The 20719-nt window shown below is 40.5% G+C and overlaps 1 long non-coding RNA gene across 1 annotated transcript in view; it reads right to left on the minus strand.

Annotated features, from left to right (window-relative positions):
* The window catches only part of LOC125483688, a 227389-nt gene that overhangs the window by 30698 nt on the left and 175972 nt on the right, over positions 1 to 20719 (minus strand). The gene's annotated exons all lie outside the window — the stretch shown is intronic.

Here is a 20719-nt window from a genome sequence, read left to right on the forward strand (position 1 = left end):
CATACCATACGATCTTTCACTTCATCTGGGGCGTAAATAAATGTCACATCCAGAAAATGGCCCCTCCAACATAGCAGTAGTCACAGAACTGCACCACTGTCAGTCTGGAACATTCCAAACTAGTTGCACAACGGTTTTAATGTAGAAATTTCTAGTGTGCTGTACTTCAAAGAACAGTGCAGAAATGGATTCTGGTGAAAGTTGATTTCCTTTGCACATGTCTCAGTAATTTTGGAAAGATAAGAATGTGTAACTGAATCTCTGCTTTCTTCTGAAATTCCCACTTAACTTTTATCTGCCTACTTTCAAGTGAAATTCCCAGAGGATAACCCATTGTACCAGCATAGGAGTTTCATTTGTGTTTCAAATGCCTTCAATATCAGGGGAAAGAAAAGACATTCACATGTAAAAATGTGTTTAAAGTAACACTTTAAACTGTCTATAACAGCAGCAGTTCAGTTGCTGGGACCCAATTAGAGACTGGCTAAAATGGGTTCTCATTTTAAACAAAATTCGTGGAGTTTAGGACCAGGGGGATTTTGTTGAAACTTATAGAATATTGAGAGGCTGGGATAAAGTGTACATGGCAAAGAGGTTTCCACGAGTAGGAGAGATTAGGAGCTGAGGGTGAGTGAAGGGTCTGAGATGAGAAGGAATTTCTTCAGCCAGAGGGTGGTGAATCTGTGGGACTCGGTGCTGCAGAAGGCTGTGGAGACCAAGTTATTGTGTGTATTTAAGACAGAGTTTGATAGGTTCTTGATTAGTAAGGCAGCAAAGGTTAAGGGAAGAAGGCAAGAGAGTATGATTAAAACACATATCAGCCATGATTGAAACTGCTTCACCATGCAATATGCTGAATGGCACCTTTATCTTATGGTCTTTTTCCAGTGGTAACTTACAGGTCAAAATCTCTTTCCAGCATTTCCAACCACTGGCACAAATTGGCTGCCTAAATTCGCGACAAAACAACAGCAAACACACCTGAAAAAATAATGTGCAGGGCTGGATGAACACAGCAGGCCAAGCAGCATCATAGGAGCAGAGAGGCTGACGTTTCGGGCCTAGACCCTTCATCAGAAAAGGGGGAGGGGAAGGGGGTTTTGAAATAAATAGGGAGAGAGTGGGAGGCGGATCCCTCCCCCTGTCTGATGAAGGGTCTAGGCCTGAAACGTCAGCCTCTCTGCTCCTATGATGCTGCTTGGCCTGCTGTGTTCATCCAGCCCTGCACCTTGTTGTCTCGGATTCTCCAGCATCTGCAGTTCCTACTATCTCTGAAAAAATAATGTGTTGGCAGTGAAGCTCTTTGGAATGTCCAGAAGATGTTAAAGGATTAATATAAGTTCTACATAAATTACTTCATAGCTATAGAGTGAAAGAGTTTTTCATCCTGATATTTTTAATTTTACCTTTTATATTTATTGACAATTTATTTGAAATGACTTAGGCTGAAATTGAGAAAGTTAAAGTGAGGATTATATAGCATTGCATGCACATATCTGCAGACTACAGAGGGGCATTGCCAGGAACAAATGGGGAAATTGGAGATTATGTTGTGGAAAATTGTGGGGTAGTTCAATGGTAAGATAATATTGGTAACACCAATTACTAAACAATTTCTAAACAAAATCCTTTCGAGAAATTGATTCTATAAATAGCACAGTAAGTGCGCTGCATGTGATACATATATATGGTTGTAGTTACTATTTATAATGTCTGTTGTGTAATTGCACAAATTAGTTGTACTGGAAAATTATTCCTGTTGTATTTTCTCTCTCCAAGTTGATCTTTTTTCCAATTCCCACCCTCAATTGTATTGCAGCTTCCCCACACCATTACCAATCTCAGCAATAAGAACCTGCTGCATTCATTATCCAACTTGTGCATTTATCCCACAGGTATCTCATTCCTAAAACTCTGTGTGGCACCACAGCTTTTTGGCTCCTGCTGTAGCATTGGAAGGTGTCGCCGTTCTTATGCAATTAAACTCTAGGCTGTCTGTTCCTCAAGTATAAAATGGACAGCTAGGAGTTAAATTTTCCCCATCTTTACTATGAATTCTGATTGTGTTATTCCTTAACTGTCATGTCAAATGTACATCCATGATTATAAATGCAATGAATCTAGCATTGTTGATTGTAAACGACTAGTTGTTTCGTTGTGCAAGTTTTTTACATCCTTTTCTGCTTGTCAACTCCCAGCTCGGAACTTTTGCCACATTCCTGGTACCAATGAGAATTAATTTAAAAACTATGCCCTTTATCATTCAGAAGAACAATGGTATCAGCAGCTTGAGAACACCACCACCTGAAAGTTGCCTTCCAAATCACGCAAATCAACAATTTTAGTGATTTTCCCATTATAGACTTGGACTCGCAATCTTGATCTTTCATCACCACTGGTTCAACATGTTAAAGCGGTAGCTCACAGCTACCTTCTCAAGAATAACTAGGATTGGGCAATAAATGTTGGCCTTCCTTCCAACAGCTGTACCCAGGAATTATTCTTTTTTTTAAATAACGTGTTGGTGACATAATAATTTGTTTCGAATAAGGTCTCTATAACAGCACGATGGTAAGCACTGCTGCCTCCCAGCACCAAGGACCCAGCTTCAATTCCAGCCTTGGGTGACTTCTGTGTGGAGTTTGCCTGTTGCCCTCCAACAGACATGAAATATTATCTCTTCGCAGATGCTGCCAGACCTGCTGAGTTTTTCCAGCAATTTCTGTTTTTGTTTCTCCTCTGGGTGCTCCAGTTTCCTCCCAGAGTCCAAAGATGTGTAGATTAGGTGGATTGGCCCTGCTAAACTGCCCAGTGTCCAGGGATATGCAGGCTAAGTGGATTAGCCATGGGGAAATGTGGGGTTACAGGAATAGGGTAGGGGTGGGTCTGGGTGGGATGCAATAGGGTAGGGGTGGGTCTGGGTGGGATGCTCTTCGAAGGGTCAATGTGGACTCAATGAGCTGAATGGCCTGCTTCCATACTATAGAGATTCTATGATAACCACATCAGCAATGAAACACATGCTTAATATCTGAAAGCAACAAGATGCAGCTCAAAGATTCTCTCTGTAATAAAGGGAACTATGCTTTGAGCTCATTAAACCTGCACAAACTCCTTCTCATCTGGTCCAGAGATTCTGTCCTAATCTCTTGAAGTGAACTAAGGACTAATGAGCAACTCATGTAAATATGTAAGAAGCAATGAAATGCCATTAACATACAACATTGCAATTCCACTCGGCTAAAGTTAATATTACAATCTGTCCTTAATTTTTGATTTTTTTTCATAGCCATGAAACAATGATTACAAATCTATTATTGTTATGCTTCAGTTAACACCAGTAAATGGGAAAAGAAGGTAATTTATACAGCTCTAAACTTTAGCACCCTTGAGGTACAAGCTGATTACGTAAATGATAATTTAATTTAGGAGATACGATTAGCTTTTATCATATTGTGCTAACTCATTTAGCTTTGTACGGCTCTAAGGCTGATGATTGATGGTGGTTTGTGATAATACATGGAAGTAATCCAACAATTTTAGTGATTTTCCCATTATAGATTCATCCTTTAATAGACTTTCTAATGCCTTGCACATTACTATGTACAGAGTTAATATCTCAAGGCAGAGAAAACGTATTCACAAGGAGAGATTACAAGGCAGCAAACTCATGTAAACTTTAGGAATATTTGGCTAATTCAGATTCATTCATCTAAAATAAGTCATCCATACTTCACTGTTGAAAGGATGCCAGTGTTAGCTTCCACCACCAAGTCCAGAAAGCTTACCAACAAAAGAGAGACACCAAAAAGTTTGCCATAAAATGGTTAAAAAAAAATGATGTGATTGAATTGAATTAGCTTTTGTTGTCAAATGTACTCAGATGAGTACAGTAAAAAGTTTACAAGTCATCATTTGTGACACCATCTTAGGACAAAGTACCTAGGTACAGATTCTTCAGTACAAGTTCTTGGGGGGAAAAAAATTAGAAAAATAAAAAAAGTAAAAAAATCAGCATTACAGTTTGCAGGAAAAAATTAGAAAAATAATAAAAAGTTCAAAACAACAGTCCTTCCAACGCTGTCCACGCTGGCACCTAACCTCTAATCCATACCAGGCCTTGACTCCAGACTGCGCTAGGCTTCATATCGAGGCTCTTAAGAGCAGGACACCGCTCTGTAAACACCTTGAAGCCAGAAGTCCACGGTGAGGCCATGCCAGGCCGAGAGACTGGCACCTTCTGTCGGGGGACCACCACACTGGGCCAAGAGGACACTACGCCAGGCCAGGAGTCTGCCACACTAGACCAGCCTCACCGGGTCCGCTCTGAGGCCGAGAGTTCAGGATACAGCTGAGAAGAAAGAAAGGAGGAAAGAAAGACACAAGAGAGGAAAAAAGAGAATAAAAAAAAAAGCAGACGGAGTGGATGAGCTTTAGTTGAAGCATTTACTCCGCTGCCACCTTAAGGTCTGAATTGGAGTAATAACTGGTAAATTGGTAAATGCCACTGGACTAGTAATACAGGCCAATCTTCTAGGATGTGGCTTTGAATTGCATTATGGCAAATGATATAATATCAATTAAATAACAAATTAGCCTCATGATGACTGTGTAATCACTGTCCATTGTCATAAAAGCCCACCTACTTCATTAATGTTCTCTGAGAGAAGGAAATCTGCCATTTTTATCTGGACTTGCCTCCATGTGACTGCAGTCCCACTGTGATGTGATTGACTTTTAACTGCCCTGAAAACATTTAGGGATGGGCAATAAATGCTGACCTAGCCAAGAATGCCCATGTTCCATGAATTCATACTTTAAATACTGCTTTTAATTTCCAGATTTCCTTAAATTCACTCATTATGGAATAGTAAATGAAATATGGGGGATACCTGAGAATGCCTGTGCTCATCAAGGAACACATATAGTCATGAGGGACCTTTGAGTGGATTTGAAATTTGCACCATTTGATTTGCACTAGGTTTTGGGTGGAGTGAGGTAAATGAGTTTGAATACTTCCGTGAAGCATTGAGTAATAAGCTGTTGCTTGCTTAGTACCCGGCACCTCATTCAATTGATCATTCTCTACATCAATTAAAATCTGGATTGCAGTTGATTAATCAATGCCATGAATTATGCATTCGCATATCCAGGCACATGCACTCGCTAGCTGGAGGGGAAAGGAGTGATGGGGTTACTGGTTATCAATTAGGAGCAAGAACGCTGTCTGATTCAACACTATCTCCAATCGTAGCCCAGGGCCACAAAGACCAACTTATACTGCCACATAAAATTAACCTGCATTTAACATTGATTTATAAGGGAGAAATCAGGTGCAAGAAACTCTTTTTCACAAGGCTTTAAAAAATCCACCATCTGCAACTGATTGTTCCCAGTGGTGCAACTGCTTTAATTATCTGAGGGCCTATTTAAAGTGGGAGATCGAATTTAGTTTGATCAGACCCTGTATTTACATTCAACTCTGGCCTCCACTGAGGGAACTGGTTGGACAGTATCAGATTACAGCCCAAGACGTGTTGTATAGAGGACAGAAGGGCTAAAGTGAAGAAGGTCTTTAAATCAGATTACGTATTTCCCTGCCTGTTCTCGGTCAGAATGAAAGCCATTTACATCACAGACAGATAGAACCTGGGTCCAAAAGGTGATCCTTTTTAAAAGTGTTGTCAAAAAAATAAATGGGGCTGTTAACTAGTGACATTTTCATGGCAGCAGCTGTAAAGTCAAAATTGGTCTTCATTTTTAGCTGCAATGTAAATAGAATTTTACATTTATTCTTCAGTAGCTGGATGCTATATCTTTAAGAGCACTCAAGAACAGTGTATTTGCTGCAGTAACAACTAATTTAAGATAATCAGTTGAATTCATAATGTGGCTCCTTTACACTTTTGAGAAGTTTGCACACAGGGACTGATTCTGAACAAACACAAGAAAAATGTTCAAACCTCGTAACTTTATGAATTCCCTTGGAGCTGAGGGAGCTTGTAGTTCACCATTACTTTCCCCATGTCAATGCCTCAGTCCATCAGAGTTCGTTTGCCAACAAATGAACTTTTCTCCTGCCACATAATTTGTTGTGAGCATTTGAAATTTGCCATCTTGTATTTGTCCTATGAAATGCAAACTGAAATATTGGCAACATGTCTCTCCTACAGTGTCCAAGCTCTGTACTGCCTCCAACAATGGGATGATTAACCTCCGATTACCACAAGTATTTTCCTTGTGCTAGGAATAACTCCAAACTGTGAAAAGGTTTGTCCCCAATTCCTACTTTTTTTTAGGCTTCTTTAATTCCACAATCACCTAAAGGTTGTCTTGATATTAAAGGCAGTTATTCCCACCTCACTTAAAGTGGATCAGCTTATCTTTTTTTTATTGCTGTATGTGGGACCTTGCTGTATGCACCTTGGCTGCTGCATTATCTCTATTATATCAATAGCTGTATTTCAGAACTATTCCATTGCTTTTGGAACATCTGATGGTCATGAAATTGATGCAAATCTTTTTTTCATTTGTCGTTCATATGAAAAGAAAGATAAAATCATACACTTTTCAAAAAGGCCTCTGCAGATACTTTGACCATTGCTTCTTGGCAGTGATCATGTATTACTACAAAATTTTGGCATACAGTGTACTTCTCGAGATTTCTTCCTTACTTTAAGATCCAGTGCCACATCCAAATGACCATTCATGTTTCTGTGGGAAGATTGTGCATAATCAGCATCGCAGCCTTCACTCAACATGTACCGAGAATCATAGAATCCCTACAGTGTGGAAGCAGGCCATTCAGCTGATTAAGTGCACACCGATCCTCTGAAGAGCATCCTACCTAAACCCAGCCCATAACCCGACATATATTTTGGCCAACCCATGTAGCCTGCACATCCCTGGACCCTATGGGCAATTTAACAAAACCAATCCACCTGACTTGCACATCTTTGGACTGAGGGAAGAAACCGGAGCACCCAGGGGAAACCAACGCAAACATGGGGAGAATGTGCAAGCTCCACACAGAAGGTCGTCTAAGGCTAAAATCAAACCTGTGTCCTTGGTGCTGTGAGGCAGCAGTGCTAACCATTGAGCCACCGTAACTGGATTACATGCTTGTCATGATCAGACAATTGCATTGAAGAATTAAAATCAGGGCTATTTTTCTCTTACTGGGAGAACTGATACTAACTACGATATCATCAAAACCATCCAGTTAACGCAGCACAGGCAGAAGAACAAGACTGGGATCTTTCTGATTGCCAAGTCATAGTAGAACTTAGTAGTCATAGTAGTCATAGATGCTTTCTTTTGCTGTCACTTTACAAGAAGGTTGAGCAATTGGGATTATATTTTGCCAAGAATTCATCCAAATAGCATAATCTGATAAAGGATTTTATATTTTAATTTAATTTTACTGATTAAGCAACAACCCAAAGGTATGACATGAATGTCATCACAGTGTAATATAGTAAATAAATGCCTTTGCAACTTAAAGAATCTTGTCGTTTACTTTACATCTTATGACTTGCATCTCACCAGTCTCTAGATATTGCAGTTTACTATCTGCAAATTATCTGAATACATTACAAGGTTGTCCTCTGTCAGTATGGAAGTTATTTGTGGTGCTGCAAATATTCTCAAAGGTTGCCCATTTAGAGAAATCACTGCAGAAGAAGTATCCAGATTATTGCAAACTAAAGTGAACCGTCTGTCAATTATTCATCTTAGTCACAGCTCACTAATGGCACAGTTAGAGACATAAAATGCCAGATGTGATCGCTGAAACATTTATGTCACCAATCACTCGGTGATATGTCAGCACTGTCCTATTTTACCACTGTGGTGTTACATTCCCAGAATTATGTTTGACTTCATGGGTAATTATGTTCTCCTGAGGTTCTACCAGCAACTCTATTCCTGTCAACTTTCCTGTATAGCTCCCACAATCTTACGGATAATGTTGTCTTTTTAACAGAAAACAGGTCAATTTTCAGAACTGCCAGATGTCTTTCCTAGTCATTGGAGACCAAAGGCTGGTGGCACAACCAACTGTTTAAAGGCCTCATTTGAATTATTAGTGAGAAAAGAACAAAGATAAAAGGTTAAAAGCACGGTTTGCTCTTTATTCAAATTGTTCAGTTGGCCAACATGTCAAGCACTAGATGATTACTGGAATGGCACCATTTATTATTCTCAGTACGTGCTTTGAATTTAAAAAAGTCATTTCCAACTGCATCCATCTAGTTTGATGGAGAAGGCAGTGTACAAACAGGAAAGATAAATCCAATTTTTATTACAAATTTATTGCTATAAATATTAATGCTGAGTTGAGTTCAAAAAAAGATTGCTTTAAAACTATAGTACTTCAATTTGACACTCATAGAGGGTGATAGCTCATTGATTTCAATATTTAAGAAGCATCTGAGTTATATTTGTAAAGATTTTGACAATTAGCTCTCAAGTATAAAGATTAGAGGCACTGCATTCACCCATGAACATCTTTAGGGTTAATATAAGTGCATTGTTCTCAACGTTTATTACTACCCATTTCAAAATGTGAATTTTAAAGAGACTACATTAGATATTTCAGATAGAATTTTAGCTTTGTAAAATTTGCTTTCTAATTTGCTGTATTTATCAGTTTCCCTTAAATTGAATTGGAGAAGGTTGCAATGTTATTATTACTGCTTACCATGCCTTCACTAATGGCCATACAGTTGAAAATAATCCAGTTATTTAATAGTGCAAATAGAAGAAAAATTTTGCTGCATACATGACCGAGGTTGGAATTTTAAATAAACTTAAAGTGTCATAAATGGGGCAGCCGAATGAGATAGTGAATCTGATTACAAATTTCTGACTATGTTGCTTTGAGGCAAAGTCGGAATCTTCTCTCCCCACCCAATCTGTTCAAAAAGGCGGGAGTCAAACTTTAATTGGGCAAAAGGCCAAAATTCAGATTATCGATGTCAAGTTAAAGTCCTAGGACACAGAACTTACACATTTTGAAACTGGTTGGCCTTCCTGATCATAATGGCTGGGAAGCTGTCTTGCATTCATTAGCCTGCCATGAATACTCATTAATTCATCTCAGCATGCTGGAATTATGTTCTTCTTAGGTTGTAATCTTGTTAGGTAAAAGCCAAGAAAATATTTACTCATGACTGTAATTATGCATATGAGGCCATTATTAGATTATGGGGAGTAAGCGGGTGGGGTTGCAGGGATTTTGGAAACAATCTTCCTGGAACCTTTGAGTAAACACTTCTTCAGTAACATGGATCCTTCATAATATCAAGGTATTTCTTAAACTGCTACAACGTGAAGGATTGCAAACTGACCAATCTGACAAGCTCATGAGAGCATTTATTCACAATCGGGTTTTGCATGACCATGTTTTCTACCATTAATAGTGCAAGAGATGCAAACAGTTTGGCCCTCCCAGCCTGTCCAAGCAAGACAACCACACTGTTAGGCATGAGAAAACTTGACTGAGGCATGCGTGAGTGATGCAACGCAATAGGCGCTCAATAAAATGTCACAAATAAAAGTGCAAAGGTTTAGCAGGCAATTAAACTCGAAGAGCATGGTTTGGGATATCAGTAGGATCCCGAAAGTGGAGACAGCCAACTCGGTGACAGATGGGAAAGTAATAGCAACAGAAATAATGGGGTCAAGGAATGGTGGGAGCTACATATTGAGAGTGTGTGCAATGGAATAATTGGATGTGCTAGGTAAGATGAAGGAGAAGGTGAGCTGAAAAAGGGCAGTGTAAGGCTGGTATGGTGTGCTAAATGAGTGTGAGCTCACGTTGGAAGCTGTTGGGGAAATATCAGGAAGGTCAAAGGAAATTCTGAATGGGAGACACTGTTACGGAAGGAGATTGCAATGTATCAGAGGGGAAGCCAAAGGGAAAGGGGAGACTGTCCACACTACTAAAGGCATATGTAGGAAGTGGGGAATTTGGAGGCAGGTCAAGGTCCCTCAGACCTCCTCACCTAATGAATGAATGAATTAAACTGGATCTAAAGCAATGGAGTGAAGGTTCCTGTGAATAACAAACAGTTATTGATTTCTCTGCTCGACCCAGCTCTCCATGACAGCCTAACACCTCTTCTATGAAGGCAGCTATGCACTTGTATACCATTGCCACAATGTCAGACAGACTCCTCGGCCTTTAACTTTGGTCGCATGCATATCTGACATTTATACCCTGACTTGTCTCTATACCTGCATCAGAGCCTTTAAAGAGGAGTCCAGAGGCTCATCACTCTGTAGTGGATTCAGCAGAGACCTATTCACCAGCAGTTCTCTGATTGTCAGAGACCTGGGCAGTAGCCTATTGTACTGCAGTCCCATGTCAGAATGTAACCTTGGGGCTCCGCTTGTTAGATTATTTGCTGAAGTGAATGTGTCTGTTGGTGGAGGCTGGGGAGGAATATCTTGATTGAGCATACTCTGAGGTACACGACTGTGCATCCTCAGAGTGTCCTAGTGACAGATTAGAAACCCAAAGAACTTTTGGACACATTGAACTTGAAATTCCCAAACCTTTTCGGAAAATAGGACTGCTACAGTCAAAAGATGACTGTCTAGCAAAGTCCTGTGTAGACCCATTGAAAGTTACACTAGCACAGTCTCAGTGAAACTTCAAACAGAAAGACTAAAATGGAAGAGAAATTGAGAGGATGACTATTCATTCACCTCCCAGCAGGAAGCAACCATTTGCAGACATGTTTATGTCTTACACTTACAGTGATACACAAAAAACTGTTTAAAAATTTACTGCAGCCCCTCATTTTTGTGTGTCTGGCCTGTCATGCTAATGTGTGGACGAGTGTGCTGTGAAGGCCACAGTTTGTGAACAGCCATTAATCACTCCTGTACAGCAGGTAAAACAGGAAAATAGAGACAACACAGTGTGGAGCTGTAGGAACACAGCAGGCCAGGCAACATCAGAGGAGCAGGAAAGTTGACATTTCGGGTTGGGAATGCTTCTTTCAATGCTCCTCTGATGCTGCCTGGTCTGCTCCTCTGATGCTGCCTGACCTGCTGTGTTCCTCCAGCTCCACACTGTGTTGCCTCTGACTCCAGCATCTGCAGTTCTTGCTATCTCCAAAAGAGGAAAATATTCTTTCAACAAAGAAATGAAATCAGATGGACCACTGGCATTGAACTAGGCATCAGCAAAGAGAACAGTTGCAATAGCCCTGTTGATCATGCAAAGTCCTCATCACATCTGGGAGCTAGTGCCAAAATTGGGAGAGCTGTCTCACAGTCTAGTTGAGCAACAGCCTGACATAGGCATCCTCACAAAATTATGCCTTGCAGACAATGTCCCAGACACCATCATCACCATTCCCGGGTATATCCTGTCCCACCGGCAGGTCAGACCCAGCAGAGGTGGTGGTACAGTGGTATATATTCTGGAAGGAGTTACCGTTAGAGTCCTCAACATTGACTCCAGTCCCAAGTCTTTCTGTTTCAGGTTAAACATGGGCAAGGCAACTTCCTGCTGAATACCACATACTACCCTCCCTCAGCTGATGAATCGGTACTCCTCCATGTTGAACAACACTCGGAGGAAGCACTGAGGGTGGCAGGATGCAATTGTCCTCTGGTTGAGGGATTTGAATGTCCCCATCACCTAAACTGGCTCAGCAGCAGTACTACTGATTGACCTAGTCAGATCCTAAAGGACATAGCTACTAGACTGGGTCTGCAGCAGATGGTGAGGGAACCAACAAGAGGTAAAAAAAATACATGACCTCATCCTTACTAATCTGCTGGCTACAGATACATCAGTCTATGATAGTTTCTGTAACAGTAACCACCACACAGTCCTTTTGGAGATGAAGGCCCACCTTCACATTGAGAATACTCCATCGCGTTGCATGCCACAATCACTGTGCTAAACGGGACATACTTCAAACAAATCTAACAACTCAGCCTGCTACATTCCAGGGAAAATGTCCCAGCCTATCCAGCCTCCCCGTATAACTAACACCTTCTAGTCTAAGTAACATCCTTTTAAATCTTTTCTGCACCCTTTCCAGTTTAATGATATCTTTCCTACAGCAGGATAACTAGAATTGTAGGCAGTATTCCACATGTGGCCTGAGCAATGTCTTGCCCTGGCCAATGAAGGCAAACATGTCAAATGCCTTCTCCACCACTTTGTCTACCTGTGATGCCACTTTCAAGCAATTATGTACCTGCACCTTTAGGTTTCTGTGCTTGACAACACTCCCTACGGCCCTGCCATGAATGTGTAAGTCCTGTCCTGGTTTGAGTTCCAAATGCAACACCTCACATTTAGCTAAATTAAACTCTATCTGCCACTCCTCAGCCCATTCACCCAGCTGATCAAGATCTCATTGTACTCTTAGATAAGTTTCTTCACTGTCCACTATACTACCAATCCACAAGCTTACTCACCATGTCTCCTGGATTCTCATTAAAATTGTTTATATAAATTACAATCAACAGTGGCCCCAGCACTGATCCTTATGGCACACCACTGATCGAAGGCCTCCATTCCAAACAACAACCCTCTACCACCATCCTCCTTCGTTAACTGTCAAGCCCAGTTTTGTATCTGGTTGACTAGCTCTCCCTGGATCCCACGCGATCTAACATTATTAACAAATCTACCATGCAGAACCTTGGCAAAAGCCTTGCTAAAGTCCATATGGACAACATCTACCACTCTGCCTTCATTTATCTTCTTCATCATCTCAGCAAACAACTCAATCAAGTTTGTGAGACATGATTTCCCATGCACAAAGTTGTGCTGACTATCTCTAATCAAAGGGAATCAGGGCAAACTCTCTGCTGTTTGGAGTTACACCTGGCAAATAGGATGAAGGTTTTGGTTTTTGGTGAGAGCAGGTCAGAGTCTAGGAATACTGTGACGAATAACACATTTCCTGACTCCCAAAAGCCTGTTGACCATCTACAAGGCACAAGTCAGAAGTGTAATGGAATCCTCCCCATTTGTCTGGATGAGTGCAGCCCCAACAACACTCAAGAAGCTTGACACCATCCAGGACAAAGCAGCCCGATCCATAAGCATCTACTCCCTCCACCACCGACACTCTGTACAGCAGTGTTTATTATCTATAAGTCACACTGCAGAAATTCACCAAATATACTGAGATAGATACTGAGATATCTTCCAAAGCCATGACCACTCCATCTAATACAACAAGGGTAGCAGGTACGTGGGAATAGCACCACCTGCAAGTTCTCCTCCAAACCATTCAAGCTATCCTGGAGCATGTTGCTATTTCCTCACTGTTGCTGATTCAAAATCCTGGAATCATCTCCCAGGGGGCATTGTCAGTCAAACACAGCACATGAACTGCAGTGGTTCAAAAAGGCAGATCACCCAACACCTTCTTAAGGGCAACAAGGGATGGGCAATGAAATGCTGGCCAACCAGTGGCACCCACATCCCGTGTGTGAATTTTTAAAAAAAATTGAGCATTGCCAGCCAGCCACCGTCAAAAGGAACGATGGCAAAAGAAATTTAACCAAACGACAAAGTCAATGATCTTGAGGTTGACTGCTTGGATACCAAAGTCAATGCCACGAGTATCATCCATGTAGTGGCTGCAATGTTCTAATGTTTGTGTGTTTAGTAACTAATAAACTCATTTTTTTTGATAGTTCCATCATGTGTGATTAAGTTGGCTTCTTTTCCCAAAAAAGGGAAAAGAAAGGGAAGAGATTTTAAAAAAATAACTTGTTGTGACCAACTCAAGCAGCAGGACAGAAAGATGAATAAAGAATGGGAATTGTTTAACCTTCGTCACCCTGGAGCTTAACAATTTGGGGTATCCTGTCTGGAACTATACAAATTGGGCATTGTTACCTGGTGACAGCTTGCAACAGGAGTTGGTGCTTGAGGTGACGCTACAGATGAGCTTGAGGATGGAGATCATTAGGGAATAAAAAAGAAGTGGGAGTCTGATCAAAGCGGAACAGAAAAATTATTAGCATTGCAAGCCGCCTCCCTGACCCAAGATGTTTTGAAGATGTTGCTGCTTAGATGGTAGTAACAGAGTAGAGGCTTTTTCACTGCATACATCCCATTTTCCCTTCAGTATAGACATGGACATCTTGATTTCTTGTCAGCCCAGCTGCCTATTACTTGAAATCAGTCAATAGTCTTACTTTAGGCACCCCACACTCACTGTCTGTGCAAGTTCACACTTGTTGTGCCTGATCTTCTCTTGCAGGAGGGAAACACTAATGGGTACATGAGTACTTTGTCTGCATTCATAAATCCAGATTGAGTTGTCACGACCCTGGATTGAGGCTGTATTTCTGCATGACTGCTACAAAGAATGTAGTATGGAACATCTGAGGAGCAAAGGGTAAATGTTGCTTCTGTTTGTTAAAGATTTAGATTAGTGAAAGACAATGAAGCATTTTAGGATGTGTGTTCTGACCAAAGCCTCTTTTTTCGTTTGAATCCTTGTTCTGTGCAGCCCTTTGCTGAAAATATATAGGCATTTAACTTCTCCTGACTGTGTTGCTGAAAGCTGTAGTCCATTCGTTTTAACTGTGAACCCTGGCAAATATAAGAGAGCTGGTACTACTGTGAGTCAATTAGTGAACATTGGTAGCTCTCGTTGATTGAGACACATTCAGTGCACCGGATAGAAATACCTGGCACTCAGGCTTGGCTGTGGCAGCCTTCTGGATTGTGAGCACTCTACAGTCTGAGTGTTCTTGCAAAGTGACACTCATCCTGGTGGATCACAGCAAATGATTCATCTTTTTGTGGCACTGGGATTAGTTTCTCCTGAGCCGTCACTGATGCTGACCATTGCAACAATCTTTGTTCAGAATGCATGTGTCGGTTAAGATGTTCCATCCAGTGGAAACAATACATCCTTTCTCTCTCAGATGTCCTGCAGGAGAATGTCTGGTTAAAATGAGCAGCACTTTCTCTTCTGGTCTCAGATATTTCCAGGCCATGTTGGGAGCAGCTGTCACAGTTGGGCGATGACCCTGCTTTACAGGGTTAAGTTAGCTGACTTGGTTAGGTGGCTGGTTTATGATGCTAACACTGTATATCCAATTCCTGTTTTGGCTGAGGTCACCTTGAAGCTGTGTCCATATCTTCTCAACCTTGCTTCTTTCCTGAGGCACGTTGACCTTCAGGTTAAACTAACTACCAGTTGTCTCTCTCTCTCTCTAATGAAATCAGAAGACATACACCAGGTTATAGTCCAACAGGTTTATTTAAAATCACAAGCTTTCGGAGTGCTGCTCCTTCATCAGTTGAAGTGGAGAGAGGCACCAAGGCGCAGAATATTTAGGTGGAGGAATAATGGCAAGATAATTCCAGGTAATTAAGAGTGTCAATAGATAAGTACAAATAGTGTGAATAGAGTGCCAACAGGCTGAAAAACAAGTCTTTGCAGGTGTTGTGTGACTTCTGATTTTGTCCATCCCAGTCCAACACTGACATCTCCACATCATCTCTTTAATGAGAAAGCAGGCTATCTTGGCTAATGCTATCTGGGTATTATTTAAATATTGTTTCTGGAAGCTGGAGCCCAAAGGTCTTAATGGGTTTTAGAAATATCTGCCCATAAGACTTGGCTTTCTATTCGAATACATAAATGCGATGAGCTGAGAAGACTGTAAGACAAACTGATTTGTCCCTGAGCAGACATAACTGCCTATTTTAGGCCCAGCACCACCCTTTGTTTCCAAAAAAACAAGATCCTGCACCAAACTTCATCTGGGTCTAAACTGAAAGGCTCTAGCAGTGAAGTCAAACTGAGCTTGAGTAGCCTTCCTTCAATATGATTCAGCACAAAATGTATTTGTTCTTGGCTCTGAAATGGATTCTTGATGCAGCAGCAAGCTAAAATCTTAAAGTGACAGTGAAGTGTAATGGAAGGAAGATTTCTTTTTGGATGCTGTGTTGGCACAGTTGACAATGTTGCAAAGCCAGTTGCCTTGAGTTGGCAATCCCAGGCAAAGGAGTTCCAGTAAAACTAGTCAAAAGCATTAAATTTTCATACTCAAACTGTAGAGGGTGCAGTTTATAATGACCACTTAAAATAAATTATGTGCAACAGGTCTTTAAAGCTTCATTCCATTCCTAACCTATGGTCATTCCTGACCATATGATGTTTAGTGGAAACTTGTGAGCAACAAAGGTGAAAGAGTATTTCATTCCAGTGGGATAAATTTCTTTATAATAAGCACTTGCATTAATTTTTAAAATAGTTTATGACCACAATTCAATGAAGTTCTTTGGCTGTGAAGCTTCAAAAAGACATTCTGAAGTTGTGAAGATGCTATAAAACTGCAATCCTTTCTCTTCCTTTTTCTGAATAAGTTATGATGTGGAAGTGGCCAGTGTTGGACTGGGGTGTACAAGGTCAAAAATCACACAACACCAGATTGTACTCTTACAGCTTGTGTCTTCAAATAAACCTATTGGACTATAATAACTTGGTGTTGTGTGATTTTTTTTTTACCTTGAATAGGTTAAGCATGGCAGGATGTTGATTTATAAACAATATTATCAACGGCATGTTTAGAATCTGGAATGCATTCCCAAGAGTTAGGTGGAGGCAGATTCAATGTTGTTTTTCAAACGGAAATTAGATAGTAATGCAACGAGTAAAGGTTTGCAAGGCTTTGGGTTCAAGCCAGGGAAGTTGGACTAGCTGTGTAGTTCTTTTATGAAGAGCTTGCACAGGCAAACTGGGCCCAATGGCCTCTGTCTGTGCTCTTACATTCATTGATTCTAGCATTGCTTTAACTTATGATTAGAGCTTTAACTAACTTTTTTTCACTATTTTGATGTGTGTGATTCATAGGAATGGAAAGAAAAAGTAAAAATGTCCTTCTTACTCCATAGAGAATCTGCAGGAGAATAATACACTGGTGGTGATGTGTCATTAATAAAAAAATTAATTAATTACATTTCAAATAATGCCAGCTGGGCATCAGTGGAGAAATTAATTTCATGTTAAAGATATGTGTCTTTAGTTATTCTACTGGCCGTTTTCTAATGAGCTTCCTTAAATCTCAAGCAAAGCATTTGAAATATTTTATGTTATGGTCCTGTGGTTTATCTTTCTCCTTCAGCACAAAACCATTAGACATCACTAAAAGGTATACAGTCCTTGCTCTAAATAAACTCACTGTTCAAAGAGATCCTAATCCTTTCCCTGCTGTAAGTGTTTAAATATCTATTCATGGCTCTCATTGTTATGTTGCCAGAGCAAACATACACTATAAATGCCTGAAGCCTAAAACGATTAGTCTTTATGTCCCACCTTTTTCAGACTTCAGATTTACAATTTATTTTGGCAAGTTTAATGAATTACTGCAAAAGTGATATATATTTATTAAAATATAATGTAACATTATTAAAATTCTACCAGATACAGTTAATGCAATGAACAGATTTGAGTTGTATTTATAACGAGACATCAAAGAGCCTTGAAGGCAGGAGGAGAGTCAGCTGGCCCATGTAGGATTATGTAAGTAAAGACCTTTTATTCCAGCAGTAACTTGTATTGAACTGACTTGTGATTTTAAATTAATGTTAGCCAGCAAAAGCAGTAAAAAAACTATTAAAAACAAATCAATCAAATCTGTGAATGCGTCCAATTTATACGTTAAAGAAAGAACTTGCATTTATACAGCATCCTTTATATCACAGAAAGTGCCAAAGCATATCAGACAATTGAATACTTTGAGGAGTGGACACTATTGTTATCTGGCTAAATATGATATCCATGTTATGCGCAGCAAGGCTCCATGAACAATAGATTGATTATTCACACAATCAGTTCACGATGGGCAGTAAATGCTGGCTTAAGTTCTGACAGCCATGAAAGAATGAATTTTTAAAAATTTGATTTTGGTTAAGACTGTTTTAGTTTAAAGTTGTATTGGATGAAGTTTCTGCTCTTCATTGAATAGAGTGTAGGCAGTATTTATTTTCACCTAAATTGGTTGAATCTTAACTTTGCCTGAGCAACTTTGCAGTATTTGCAAGAGTGTCAGGATAGATTATGTCCTATGATTCTGGAGGCAGCTTAAATTCATGGACCCAGATCTTCCAATCCATATTGGAAATCTGAACTGGACAAAGAACTGCATACTTGTCTTTGAATAAGTTCTCTGTCCAATCTTCTGAGCCAGCAACCTACTTTAGACATGGAGTCCAAGCCACCAACAATAATTTGGATTAGTGATGAAACCATGCCAAAACTACCTTCCTTATTTCAAGATTTCAAGATCCCTGAGGAACTTTGATATGTGCTGAAAGCTGATAAACATCTAAGGTGAGCAGGAGGGGAAGTAGGTGGGCGAAGGGATAGGGTGGCTGGTGAGGGGGTCAGGTTAGGGTGGGGGGTTGTGGTCAGGTCAGAAACAGGAGGGCTTGTCTGGTGAGATTGGGACCAGACTGAGCTGGCTGGGAAGATGTCTTCTTTGTCCTTTTTTTGAAGGGGGCTGTCAGTCTGAGTGGTGGTGTGGAGACAGGTGGAGTTCCATTGTTAACTAGGATTTAGTGCATATTTTAACTTGTCTAACTTTTTACTCAGGGACAATTAAACTAATTGGCAAATGTAGGAGTGATACCATTAATTTTATTAGACACACTTTCAGCAATATTTCATCAATAGCTGGATATGGTCTAGTTACAAAATGCCACACTCAAGGCTAGGAAAACAGGTTGGGAGTACAACTTGAAAATTGGAGGCTACAGTGTTATAAAACCTGTCTCAAAACCTACTGCAGTTTCTCTGCTAGGCTTCGTCCAATATGATATAAAACGAAACACGTAGAATATGCATCTTTTTGCAAGTGTTCATACAACAATAACAGCATTCGATTATGTTATCCTTACCGTAACCAAACGTTTGAAGGTTGCTCCTGGAGTTACCAAAGGAGAGTTAAAATTGAGTGAAAGAAACTATTAGGAGAGTGGAGATGCAGAGGTCCAGGGAATGAATTTTAAAGTGTAGCAAATGGATATCTCAAAAAAATCCATCACTGCTGCCTCAAGAAAGTGGAGAATTGCAGAAGAGGCTATAACCTTAGGATGGTGGTTTTGGGGATGTAGGACAGTTGTTGTACAACTGTAAGATCAGGAAAATCCATGATGAGATTGAATTAAGAGGATGATAATTATAAATTGGAGAACCTAGAACCAATATGGGTCAATATGCAGACGGCAATTGGGAAATAGCATTAGGTGTAAAGCAGGAAACAACCATTGGAGTTTTTGTTGAGTTTAGGTTTATGTGAGTTAGAAGTTGGAATAGTTGTATCTGCTGTTACAAAAGGAGTGCACCTGCTGTGACAAAGGAGTGCATGAGTTTAAGTGGGCTAAGGCAGGAAGTGTGATAATATAACAAAGCTGGGAGGAAGCAAGCATCATCAGTGATGGAGCCAGAAGCTCAGCTTGGGATCAAATTAAATACCCACATTATAAAAGGGTGTGTGCTTCAGCCTGAGACAGAGGCTGGGATACGGGATGTAATAGGAACTATCGGGGTTTGTAATGAGGAACAAAGACATGAGTCTTCAAATGCTTTACAGAAGGAAATTATGACTCATCCAGAGTGAGCAAGTAATTAACACAGAGGGAGGGGGTGAAATTGCTCCACCTGCAGAGTTTTAGTGTAAAGTGATTTGGCTATTAGTAGTCAATTGATTTTTTTTTCCTGGAGAGACAGTTATTCATTTATAAAAATATAATGAATCAATGCAACATATTCAGACTTATCAAGAATCTTAGCATTACATTCTGAGGTAGATTTTCAAATTGCTGCCAGTGCTTTAAACCTGGTGCCAAATGAAACTTATTTTCATAGAATCCCCACAGTGTGGAAAGAGGCCCTTCAGTCCAACAAGTCTACACTGACACTCAGAACATCCCACCCAGACTCATCCCCTTATAACCCATCTACACATCCCTGAACACTACGGGCAATTTAACATGGCCAATCCACCTAGGCTGTGCATCTTTGGACTGTGGGAGGAAACCAGAGCACCCGGAGGAAACCCACGCAGACACAGGGAGAATGTGCAAAGCCACACAGATAGTTACCCGAGGGTGGAATTGAGCCTGGGTTCCTGGCGCTGTAAAGCAGCAGTGCTAACCACTGAGCCACCGTGCCGCCTCGATAAAGTTTATGAACCAGCTGTACAATCATCTTTTATATGTCACAGCAGCAAGTTTGAGAATCTATCATTGAAATATAGATGAAGAAGGAAGATAAATTCCCTTTATTGAGTGAGAGGAAGAGATGATGAAGAGCCAGTGGATGGGGAATACTGCAGAAAGAAAACCATATTCTTCCTCCCAACAGTGCAGTTTCAACTCCAATAACACACAACCTTTTGACAATCAGGCAGCTGAAGGTAATTTGCACTCTAAGTGCGCTCCCTAAACGTGGTCTTTTTAACCAAGCCTGATGAGTACAAACTCATACGATTGGACCAAACACTGATCTTACACCACTCCAACCACTACTACTCTGCACAAGCTTCACAGGAGAGCCTGGCTTGAGCCAGGCCAAAGCATTAAAGGTTTGTGCAAAGGCAGTTGAAGTGTTGGAGAGAACACATAAACATTCAAACACTTCATATATCTGATCTTCCAGGCACTCCCTCTTCCCTGCATGTATCCTAGATTATAGTTCATCTGCTGGAT

The sequence above is a fragment of the Rhincodon typus genome, chromosome 8 (genome assembly GCF_021869965.1).
Source record: "Rhincodon typus isolate 14 chromosome 8, sRhiTyp1.1, whole genome shotgun sequence".
In the NCBI taxonomy this organism is placed as follows: Eukaryota; Metazoa; Chordata; class Chondrichthyes; order Orectolobiformes; family Rhincodontidae; genus Rhincodon; species Rhincodon typus.